This window comes from Genypterus blacodes, unplaced genomic scaffold (genome assembly GCF_046128005.1).
Source record: "Genypterus blacodes isolate CSIRO-AG114 ecotype Tasmania unplaced genomic scaffold, CSIRO-AGI_Gbla_v1 ptg000064l_1, whole genome shotgun sequence".
In the NCBI taxonomy this organism is placed as follows: Eukaryota; Metazoa; Chordata; class Actinopteri; order Ophidiiformes; family Ophidiidae; genus Genypterus; species Genypterus blacodes.
Genome location: NW_027466876.1, coordinates 2,997,622 through 3,010,316, shown reverse-complemented (window position 1 = coordinate 3,010,316; position 12,695 = coordinate 2,997,622). Strand labels below are relative to the sequence as shown.

General features: G+C 43.9%; 1 protein-coding gene across 3 annotated transcripts in view; it reads left to right on the top strand.

Moving 5' to 3' along the window:
• Positions 1-12,695, top strand: part of adgrg6 (adhesion G protein-coupled receptor G6) — a 61,264-nt gene that overhangs the window by 10,931 nt on the left and 37,638 nt on the right. The gene's annotated exons all lie outside the window — the stretch shown is intronic.

Here is a 12,695-nt window from a genome sequence, read left to right as displayed (position 1 = left end):
ATAAAACAAAGACTGATCTACTTGTTTTTGAGCTGTGTATGAATTATTTACACACTTTGTATTCCACATTTAGCCATTCTATTATCTTGAGACACTTGCTTAATTTTCCATTTCACTGAAACCGAATCCAGATGAGTAATAATTTGGATTACAAGCATACAATTAATAACTGTGTTGTTTTTTGTGTCATTCATGTTTTCCATGTTTGGTTTTACTGCTGTTGGATGAAAACCTGCACTCTAAAGTCTTTTCCTCAATTAACGTTTCACTGAATTTGACTTGAATTTGCCACCTACAAAATTTACTGTAATGAATTGATTTCCATGCGACAGATCATTAATATTTCTGTCCTTTCACAAACACACCAGTAAGACAGTACTTTGTTCCAGTTGCAACTTGATCTTCAGGTGATTTTCTCCCTTGACACCTCTTAAAGGGCCACTCCACTCTTTATTCTTTACAAAATGCATTCCGAAAAACAAGGAGAAGCACTGTTTTCATCTGACGGCAGGAATCTATGTTTTCCCATCTTTCATATATGTTTTTCCATGTTTCCATATCCCCATATGCTTGATTCCTTTCTTCTTCTATGTCTTCATTTCCATCTGTGTTTTTGAGCACTTCTTGTTTTCTTCATGCCATGAGCGTCACGCTGACAGCACAGCCCCTCATTTCCCCCTAAAGTCATGGCTCTCTTGTGACATCGGAAGTTGTGAAGACATCTCAACTTCCTCACACGATGACAATGTCTTTTAAAATGAAACCTTTTTTCACCGCAGACATCACCGCCTCATTCTTTGTCATGTCAGCACCAATTTGTCCGGGCTCCTAATATTAGGCCTGCTGTCATGATGTCATATTCCACACACTCCATAGTGTTTCACACTTTGTATTTCATCCATGTCATAAAGGCAACAGTGCCATTCCACCACCAAGAATCAAGACACAGGATTGGACACGGTGACATACCTCCACCAAGGAGGCTATGTTACACTTGCATCCGTGGTTTGTTTGTTCGTTTGAAGGATTATTCTAAAGGTTTTGATCTATAAGGCGCATTAATCACATGTTTGATGATCAATAGATGCTGTTTGGACATGAAACACATAACATGGAAACTCTGTATATGGTCTTTATGACCTTCTGTAGTTTTTTCATCCTTACTCTGCATATTTGAGTACATTTTACCACCAATACATTTACATTTTTATTAAGAGAAAAACTTTAAAAGCTAGTTTTACAAGAAGCTTAGTTCCGCCCATTGTTCATATTTAGCAAGACACAACTTTATGTGTCAGCATTTATAAAGTGTTTCATTAAAATCTCATTAGAGGATTGGAAAGGAGCCACTCTCGCTCTCGCTCTCTCCCTTCTTATTATTACTATTTAATTTTTACATGGGAGAGAGAGAGAGAGAGACAAAGAAAGTAGCAACAAAAGTGAGGTGACTTGGCTGTATTTTCAACATCCACACCATTAACGCTCATTAAACTGGATAATTAAATTTGAGGCAGAGACTGAGAGGAAACGAGAGAATGTATGGAGAGAGAGAGAGAGAGAGAGGATGAGACAGAGATGGTCGGGAGAGAGAGAGGGAGAGAGAGAGAGAGGAAAAAGTGAGGCAGAGAGAGATATATGGGCCGAGAGAGAGGAAGAGAGAGAGAGAGAGCTTAATGTATTTTCCATACCCTACCAGCAGCCTGAGGCCAAACCAAGCAGTTCACACACACTCATAAAGATCCCAGCCAAAGGGGACCTCAGTGTGTGTGTGTGTGTGTGTGTGTATTGCTGCCCTGAGCACTACATATCCTCCAGTTTAACTTTATTCTGTCACCCAAAATGCAACACCCTCGTTCATATTGCACAAATGAAGACGTAGAAATAGAAAAAATAGAAAAAAAACCAACCATTGAACAACAAATAACCTCCTCACTCACCTCTGCTTCTCCAGAGGAACTCTGAGTCTCAGGCCGGCACAAAGACAGAAAGAAGGAGCGGGAAATGGATTCAATGTGAAAAAAAGACTTTTTTTTTTATCTGTACCAATTTTACTTTCGTATCTGTAAAGGAAATCTCCAGCCGAGTTCAGAGGCTGGAGGTGATTTAGGGCGAGAGGAAGAGATTCACAGCGATTTAGAGAGAAACATAAAAAGAGACAGACTGAGGCCGACTTTACAGAGGAAGAGTTTGAATGGAAGGTGATTGAAATTGGCGTGGAAGGTCATTTAGAGGGACATAGAGAGAGTGTGTGTGTGTGTCTGTGTGAGTGCATGTGTGTGCGAGTGCGCGCGCGCGCGCGTGTGTGTGTGTGTGTTGTAGTCGCCACAGCACTTGTCAACAGTCGATAATTAAAACCATGTCTTGGGCGCCACGTTTTCACGATGATGTGACGGTTAATTCGCACCGCAATCAACAAGTACCATCACATCATTCCCCCCCCCTCACTAATATCATTCCTGTGGTGATACTCGGGGAGAGAGAGAGAGAGAGAGAGAGTGTGTGTGTGTGAGGGGAGAGAGAGGGAGAGGGGCGAGGGTCCTTACATATTTCATAAAGTGATGTGGGTGTGTGCTGATGGTTCGGAGGATCCACATTATATCAACCAGACCGCTGTCCTCCCTCATTCCTTCACGTGCTGTTCCTCTTCTCCATTTGTCTCTGTGCCCTTTTCCTCCTCTTGTCCTTCTCATCCTGTCGTCTATCCTCCCCCTGGTCTGAATTTTTTGATTTCAGGCTAACATTTCTATTTGCCATGCGTGATCTGTCTTCTTAAATACTGCTTCTGTCATCTGTTTCTCATTTCTTTTATTTATTTATCTTTTATTTGTGGTTGTATTTCTTCTCCGTCATGTATTCGGCTCAGTCTTCTCTTCTCTTCTCTTCTCCTCTCCTCTCCATCAGTCATCCCCCGCATCTCACCCCCTCCCGTCGGATGCCACTCTCAATTATCTCCTAGTGAAAGACAAGAGGAGGGGGGGAGCGGGAGGAGTGCAAACACCTGGGAGAGGGGAGAGTGAGTCAGCATTTACCTGGAGAGAAAGAGAGCCAGTGAGAAAGAAAAGGAGGGGAAGGAGAGGCCAACACTATCTCTTATACCAACCTCTCCCTCTGAGACGCACAGGAACAATTGTTTTTAGTCATAATTATGTTTATGTTACGTTATGTCCAGCAGGGAGTCCAGTGGTAAATGTCAGAATGCAGCAGTGGCTCCGTCAATACAAATGATGACATTCATTTACAAAAAGAAAAATGGAAAATGATGAAAGTCCACAGCCAAAGCATCAAATTCTGTAAGGTCCAAACTGTTGAGAGCATTCCAAAAGGACCGGGCTTGTTTAGTTAATGCAGTAGATTCTACTGTATAGGAAGATTCTTTGGTCAGACCTTCACATTTTCTACTTGCGTTTGATAAAAAATACTTCACAAACAGTAGAAGACATCTATAACTAGCAAAACAAGAGGAAGGATGAAGAAATGAAGCGGAGCGATATCACAAAGGGCCGGATGAGGAGGAATGACTGAGGGAGGCGGGAGGAATGCGGGGCAGAGGAATGTGAGAGAAATGCTAGAAAGGACAGAGAAGTGAAAAGAGAGAAGGGCAGGTTGATGGAAGCCGACCAATCTACAGGATTAAAGGCAGAGACACAAGCGGTAGAGGGAAAGTGTGTATTTTTAGTATCTGCAGGTATCAGTAGAAGTATCACACAAGCGCTTTTGAGTCCAACAGCACGTAGACACACACACCGGCTATCAGATATGTGCAAAAAAACAGCTCTTTGTCAGATTCTTGCCATTTTTGGAGTTCTGTATTTTGTATTTTTTATAAAATAAAACAAAAAAAAAAACGTGTTTTGAACGGGCAGAAAGAGGAAGTTCACCAAAATCTATTATGGTCGTTCTCACCAGAACATATCTTGACTTTTCTTACAGTTAGAAATAGGAGTAACATTTTACAGTGGACTGTTACAAACTCATTTATTTAAGGTTTTTGTTCAACATTTATGTTTTGTATTGTTCCTCACAATGAAATCTGTTGTTTCAATCTGTCAGTGTCAGATTTTAAACTTTATTAATAACAGATTAACAAATATTAAGGACCTGAAACTAACAAAAATGTTATCCTAACAAATTAAAAGATAGATTTTATTGTGAGGAACAGTAAGACATTTAAATGTTAAATGATATCTTGAAATTAATCTGTTTTAATTGGAGGAGCCCACTGTAAGAAAAGTGAAGAGTTTTTAATTTGGTGCAATCTCAAAGACCTTCATCAGACTGAATGAGTTTACCATCAACAGATAACAAATATTGATGAACTGAAACTGGTAAATGTTAGGTGTTTAAGCAAAGAAGTACCAGGGTTGTTACTGTCTAAGGGTGTATGTACAGTTCGAGTGTAAATAGAGTTCAGTCAGTATCTTACCTGTATTATTCTGCCTGCATAGTGACACAGCAAGCAAGCGTGTGAGCGACACTGCAATGCAGTGTGAGCCAGGGTGTGTGTAGGTAAAATGGAGTAGAACTTTGCCCTCAGCCTCATCATTTAACTGAGAGGAAAGTTAAGTGGAAGGATGCAGCTGGAGTCTCTAACTCATCTGACCTGCATGTAGGATGACATTCATGCAGACGTAGTTTGATCCTAGCTGCCTGCTTTGGTTTGGAATCAGGCTCTTGTTGCTGTCAGGCTCCATGCCGCCCTATGCAAACACCATCTTCTCCATTACACGCCGCATCCTTCACCGCTTTTGCCCCTCGACTTCTTTTCCATTGACCGCTTCCCTTTTTTTTCTCCAATGCTGTCGGAATAGCAGAAGGCAAAAGCGATCTTGTATCTCCTGCATCGGCTGCAAAACAAACGCCTTTTGTCTTTGGTGTGTGTCAGATGAGGTAAAGGAGCGGTTTGGGTGGACGAGTACACACACACACACACACACACACACACACACACACACACACACACACACACACACACACACACACACACGTGTTAGGTTCCGTGTGGAAACTGCTGCAGGAAACTTTCATCACACACTTTTCCCATTTTACCAGCTGTCCTGATGAATCAAATATGAGTTAACTAAGTGGTTAATACATAAATGTACAACCGGAATGTCACAGTTTGTTGGTGGTGACAGAAATGTATTTAAATAGAAACAACTTTCAAAATGCGTAAGTTTCTGACTGGTTGTTGTGGGCAACGGTGAATTACCGACAACGCCACGGTAACAAAAATCACTCGCCCAGCCTGTATTTGAACAACATTTCGATTTTGTGACCGGCTTAGCATCACAAGGAACTTATTTACTATTCCAAACCAGCAAGCCTCTATTATATGTCGTTTAACATCGGGGCAGAAGCTAAAACACTGTAAAGTGATTGATTACTTGAGGGTTTTTGATGACATAAGCACTGTTTAATCCATCACTGTGTGCCCTGTGTCATATCTCAGCTGTCTCTCATCAGTCACACTCGCAGCTTAATTAAGTACAACGAATATTTGGAAAATTAGACAAATAATAGTCATTTCCATCAATAACTCACCAAGGTAGCAATTTTGGGCCGTCTGTCATTATGAAAGATGAAGGGATAGAAAGAGTGCCGGTACAAAGTAGTGACTATCTCTCTCTCCCTCTCTCTCTCGCTCTCTCTCTCTCAAGGCAAAGCCAGTAATTAGATCTGCAACACACACACACACACACGCACGCACACACACACACAGTGGTCATTAGCGTCCCCATCTGAGCTTGTTGACGTGCTTTACACATTAAATGAATCCTGGTAATTGCAGGGACATGTTGTTTGTATGAAACTGGTTATGTCAGAGACTCTATTTTTTTTTCATCTTCAGGAAATGTTGGATCACGAATTAGCCGAAGCAAACACACACACACACACACTTGTACACAGGCAGCACACAGAAGCTTGTAAAAACAGCAGGCCATCCCTGTAGCCTATGCCCAACCTGATCTCACCTCTCACTTATACAATATACAGACACACACGCTCCAGAACACACAGTTCTAACAAAATAAACACTGTTGAGTCATCTCTGCTGCAAAATTTAATTGGTGTGTGAAGGGAGTTTGCACTCACGCAAACACCAATTACTCGTTGACACTTTTGACTTGGACACGCGGCGCAGGTGGGGTCTCTTATTCTGAAATTGCATTGACGCACGTCAGGCTCAGGTCGGTTTTCCACCGCTCGGTGTTGGATGAAGACCTCTACTTTGAGTGACAGGCAGTGCACTTTGAGGTCACCTTTGTGTGCCAAATGTGTGTGTGCACATTTAATACAAGAAATACGGTGGAGTTCCTGTAACAAAGGAACTCCAGGACTCCAATGTTTGAAAAAGCAGCAAACAAATGAGCAAAAGTGATAAGTGATGTTTCAAATGTCATCATAACACAGTGGCAAATACATTTTACATTTACTAGACGCTTTGACCGCTTTATAAACCACAAGTATGACTTTTAAAATGTAACGGGACCTCTGCTGGTAATGCTGGAGAAGCGTTCCAGTCTGGATCCTGTTTGCTGCGGGAAAAGGCTAGGAAAACTATCAAAGACACAACATGGCTCCTTGTGCAACATCTTCCATCTGTTACACACACCGGGTGTGACGCGTGTGTGTGACTGCGTGCAGGCCTGCAGACATACATTGTACATGTAGACGTGCTAATACATTTGCCTGCTTGGTGTCCAGTGGAGCTAATGCGTGTGGGAGCAGATTACACAGCCGCGTCCTATTGTAGACTCTGACACACACACACACACACACACACACACACACACACACACACACACACACACACACACACACACACACACACACACACACACACACACACACACACACACACACACACACACACACACACACACACACACACACACACGGACATGTGTTCTCATTCTTAACAAGACTTAATGGGCCACAGTATCTGTTCTGTTTTATCTCAGCTTGCTAGACCTCAGGGACTCATCTCACACACACAGAGAAAGAGAGAGAGAGAGGGAGGCACAGAGAGATAATAACACTTGATCCATGTCACTTTTCCCCCAGTTCCTCTCTAATTTCCTCTCCTCCTCTGCAATTGTTTCTTTCATCTTTCTGCTCTGTTTCCGAATTTAAAAATCTAAGTTTCTGACTTCCCTTTTCCTTTCCTTTCTTTTCCTTTCCTTTCCTATCTTTCCTTTGCACCTGTTTGTATTTAGAGGTGCAGTAAAACAAACATACTTTATGTCACCCTATTAGAGGTGTTATTTCAATAGTGGCACTTTAATGTCTTCCGTCTCCCGTCTCTCTCTCTCTCTCTCTCTCTCTGGATGTAAGTCACCTTCATTGCGGCTTATCAGAGTGAATATAAAACTTTACGGCCTCCTCTTCACTCAAGCCCACTAATGAAAACGAGGCTCTGCTTGCCGCACTGTTAAGTAATGAAAAGAGCGACGTGGACAGATCGACGAGCAGCCAGAGAGAGAGACAGGAGAAGGACAGAGGTGAAGACATGCAGGGGAGGAGAGTTACACGGCAACTTCCTGTGCTCTTGCCGTCTAAGCCTGAAAGTACAAAGCCTGAAAGTACAAAGCTCTATTCCAGGATGCTGTACAACGTAATGGAGCCAAATCATTAATAACGTGCGTGTGTAATGACTGTTGGCACATTTACATGTAGACGAGTGTTTGCTTTTGGCAGCGTTTAGACGGCAGCTTGTCACCGAGTCAATATGCTATCAGTGCTTTATTTTCATTTTTACAGTTAAGCAGTTAATCTGAGATGTTAATACGTCACCTCCTCGACAATACGGCGCTCCGTGTTCTCTTCACTCGACCGCTGTAAATCCTCGCTTCTGTACTATTAATTGGATTGCAGCAAAAATCTAAGCCAAGTCAAATGGAGTGCAATTAAATTTATTTTAGGGACGATGCGATGACTCCCTTAAATGATCCTCCGGCTGTGTTGACAAAATAGAAATAAAGGTTGTTTATTCAGCAAGTTGAAGTAGTCGGGTCTGTGTTTGAGTGTTGAAGTACACAAACATCCTGCTGTTCAAACACTGCTGTGTAATCGCAGCAGTGTTTCCTTTTTTATATTTGTATTTTACAGATCAGATTATCGGCAAAGTCACATTTGCATTAGTCGACTTCCTCCGACACACACACACACACACACACACACCCCCATTCACAGGCAGGCACACACACACAGCCTGTTGCCGGCTGCACACTATTACCTGAGGAATGTCATTTGTACTGGGAGTTACAGTGTGTGTGTGTGTGTGTGTGTGTGTGTGTGTGTGTGTGTGCGACACTTTTCAGAACTCAATATTGTATCCTCTCACCTTAGGCAAGGAGAATGTTCGCAATAACTTTGATGAAGTTATACATGTCACATGTGAGTGAGTGTACGTGTGTGTGTGCTTGTTTGGAACACACACCGTGCGTAACTCTATCGCACCAGCCTCCTTTCTCCCACCTTCACCTCTTTGCTGGAAATGATTTGCAGGCTCGAATGAAACTGTGAAGCTCACGCAAAGTTTAAAGATCAAGACTTCTCCAGCTTGTTTATCAGCAGCAGTAGTTCCTGTTGTTGTTGTTGTCGTTGTCGTTGTTTAATGCGGCTGTGCTTTTTACATTTCAGTGTGCTTCAGTTTGATCATACACCAACATGACCAGGATCTAATTTCACGATCATTACCAGCATTAATCCTCCAAACTTCAGGGAGGTTTAAGAAAGCAGTCATAAAAACAGACTAGTTTCTTATTAATTAACAATAAATTGCTTCTCTACGGCCAAAAGGCTGATTTTGTATTTGTATACGAATACAAGGATCTCTGAGGATTAATACGGAGTAGATTATTGGCTTTTAGATCATGGCAGTGGGGATTTGTTTCCATCCAGGCATGAGAGCTCTGCTGTGAGGTGATAAGCCTCCTCAGCCTCCTGCTTCCTCCCTGAAGTGTTGGGTGGGTTTTGAATTCTTTCCGCACCCGAACTCAGCGACAACAAACCAGAAATCATTTCTTTATGGACCTCAAACAGGAAACAGTTGCGGGCCGCCATAGCAGCTCATTATTTTGTTGAAACACTGCTGCTTTATAAAGAGCGGAATGAAGTTAACATAGGACCCTGGGGGAGGAGGGGAGGAGTGGCATTGGGTTTGCATGCTCTTAGACTCACCTCACATACACTTGTGGCTGTTTAGGGCTGTGAAGAACGGATCATTGCTGCTTGTACACGGGGCGGGTGAAGAGCAGGACTCCACCCGTGTGTGTCCTCCATCTGAAGACAAGCTCACACGCCCTCTCTCCCTCTCTCTCTGGGAGCTGTAGGAGTTGGGAAGCTTGAGTTGAATCAGAGAAGACAAACTCTAAAACTACACCGTGTTGAGAAAGAACCTCTGTGAGGTTCGGAGTGGTTTATTTAACAAATCAGGAGTTTATTCCCAGTGTGTTATGTTGGAGGAGCAGAACTTTCCAGCGCTAATGCGGCACAGATGACAGATGGATGCATGAAGGTGGCAGAGCTCTAGTGTGTGTCCAACTGTGTACAGTAGTGATACAGGACAGATGCGGGGTAAATGGAGGGTTGAGGGGAGCCGGGGTGGGGGGGGATTCCCGAGCCTACAATGGCTGCCAGTGTAGAAGAAACAGCAGTGTTCCCTCCACAGTGGGAATGTCAGGACGGAGCGGAGCCATGTTTGCTTTGCTGACTCTGTATGGATGGAGTCTGTCAGCAGGGAAGCCCACGGGTCTCCAGTTTGTCTTTGTTTTGATTTGACTTTGTTGTCGACGCGTTTATTTGTTCGAAAAGGAAATAGTTTCATAGATGTTTCACTCTCAGGCGTAGCATTTCTACACTGTACATGCAACTGTACATGCATGTTTAAAATTTGATTAAGTGATTCAACGCTGGTTAACATCCTAATCACATCCTGGAGGGGCTGAAGAGGTTTTGTTTCTAGTTTTTGTTTTTCTGCTTTCCAACAAGCAGAGAGCCGGAGTTCACATGACCACAAATCATAACCATGTGAATATGAGAATGACTCACATGTGTTTAAACACACGAAAGCAACTCAATGACAAACGTCCTGGCTGTTGTCAAATTGTAGTTGCTGTGAAAACTGTAAGGACGGAGACAAAAGATACGCAGAGGTAACTGATTCAGGTTTGGTTCGGCGTTTGCTGGTTTCGGCGGGTCGAGGCCCTCGCGACTTTCAGAGCCGGACTGGAGATGGGAGGATAAAGGAGAAATGGGAGGCTGTGTTGCCAGAAACATGAGCTGTGGCTTTTAGTCTTGGGGTGGGTGCGGTGGGGTGGATGGGTGTCTCGCTTCCAAGCACGCACGCTCGCGCAGAAACACACACACACACACACACACACACACACACACACACACACACACACACACACACACACACACACACACACACACACACACAAATCCTCTAATTCTAGAAAACATACAAGCTGGCATGTGCTCACGCCAACAAGCACACACACACACAGACTGCAGTCCTTGTTTGGATGTGCCCTGCATGCACACAGATATACAAACACAGAGACACATACACACACACACACACACACACACACACACACATTTCATCCCCCCTGTCTCTAGGGGAGTGTAGACTTCTCTTGGTCTATGCTTCCATCTCTCCTGATCCACTGATTTCATTCAGCTTGCAGCAGAGTAAGTAGCTTTGTTTCTGTGTGTGTGAGTGTGAGTGTGTGTGTGTGAGTGTGTGCATGTGTGTGTGCATGAAACAGTGCTGGGAAAGCGAGCTGGGAATGTGAATCAGAGCGGTGTGGCTGCTTCTAGTTTTTCCATTAGTGGGAGAACAGAGTTTGGTGTTTTTTGATGTTGGGCCAAATGTTCCTGAAATTTCATGCGGAACAACTTCAACTTCAGCAGAAGGCTCCGCAGACTCTGACATGCTTCCAAACAGACTCTCAGATGGAGTCAAATTTACTTAGTTGGAGTCTTAGTGAGTGTAAATTAGCTTGTGTGTGTGTGTGTGTTAAATCTGACAGAACAGGAGGCCACACGTTTGCTCAGCTGAGCTCAGTGATTTGTGGCAGTTTACTTGCGGCTAATGGGAGCAGGAGCAACATCACTGCGGCTTTGTTCCTTCCATCTGTCCATTCTGTCCAGGGTTGCAAAGGGGGGTGGAGCCTGGACAGGTTTCTAGCCAATCACAGGGTTCGCTGTGATTCATTTTTCATACATTTTATTTGGGGCCGGTTGAGAAAATTTTGCAGAAAGGGCTTAAAGTGCAAATTTAAGTTTTGTTTCAATCTGTCTTTGGTGAAAATGAAAGAGCTCACATGCCAATGAGCAAGGCACTGAACCATCAGTTGCTGCGGTGGAGCTACCAGAGAGGAATGCGCGGAATAGTGTGGAGAGTGTGATTGTGGATCGCAAAATGTGTGCTCAGGCAAAGTTTTTTGGGGATAAGCAAGGGTTAAAACACACACACACACACACACACACACACACACACACACACACACACACACACTGGTGTTCCTGTCGTTTCCAGTGCGGTGGCCGTGGTTTTGGCTGTGGCGGAGGCTGAGCCTGAGATCAACGGAGGCCATTGTTACTGCGAGCAGGAGCGACGAACCATTCTTTCCACTTTCCATTTCAACTCTCGTCTCCTCATTATTTTTTGTGAGGGTTGGCTCATCACCCAGCTCGTTGTCAGAAATGATGGAAGGCAAACATGAACGCCATAATTCAAATGAGTAGCAATAGACAAATCCAAACCGATCATCAACACTTGTTCAAGGCACATGTATGTAGAGTGTGTGTAGAAGCCTGGGAGTGAGTGTGTGCCGCGATCGATAAGACTAAAGCTGCAGGCCATCGTCTGAACAATCCTACAAGCCGATACTCAAACAAAGCGTGTTACACTGAATGAATGTCCGCCTGCATTCACACATCTTGTCAGCAAACGTGCGCGTAGCGAAACTCAAGAAAGCCACAGAAGCAGTATTCAACAGTCTTAATGTCTTTTGGCTGGACTGTGTGTGCAGACAAACACATCTCAGTGAGTAGTACAAGTCTTTAATAGAGCACACAAAGTTCTCTGGCCTTCATCAGCACTTCATCAGTGCTGGAAGAGGAAGAAGAGGTTTCACCCGCAGCTGGAATAAATGATTCTCTGCTAATGACTGTTTTTTGTCAGCTTTGCCACGTCAGTCCGTCGTTCTGTATCTCTGCGCCCCCTGCCGTGACCTTACCCAGCTTCTCCTCTGTCAAAATCTAACTGGCATGATCCCGCTGCATGTGCATGACGTCCAATACACACAGGTGCTGTTACGCAACTCCGGAAACCTTACGGATGCATAAGCGGGAATGCCCTGGCTGTGGAATTTGATGCCTCTGTCCACTTCTGTCTTGATGAATCGATCTGTTTTCAGCTGAATGACCGATTAGGCTGCTGAGCCCTTAGCTAACGTCTGTCTGTCTGCACGTCCTGTTCTGTTCCGCCTGGTTGTTGTGACCGCCTGCTTCCTCGAAGTGGAATCTGTGAAGGATTAACTCTAAACTGCTCTCGTCTTGTGTTTGCAACCCTCTCTGCTCGTGTCTCCGTCCAAGGTATTGTAACTTCCTTGAAATTTTCCGTCGTTGTCTTCTTGACTCTTCAGTCCTGACGAGGCTGGCTGACTCTCTACGTCCTTGAA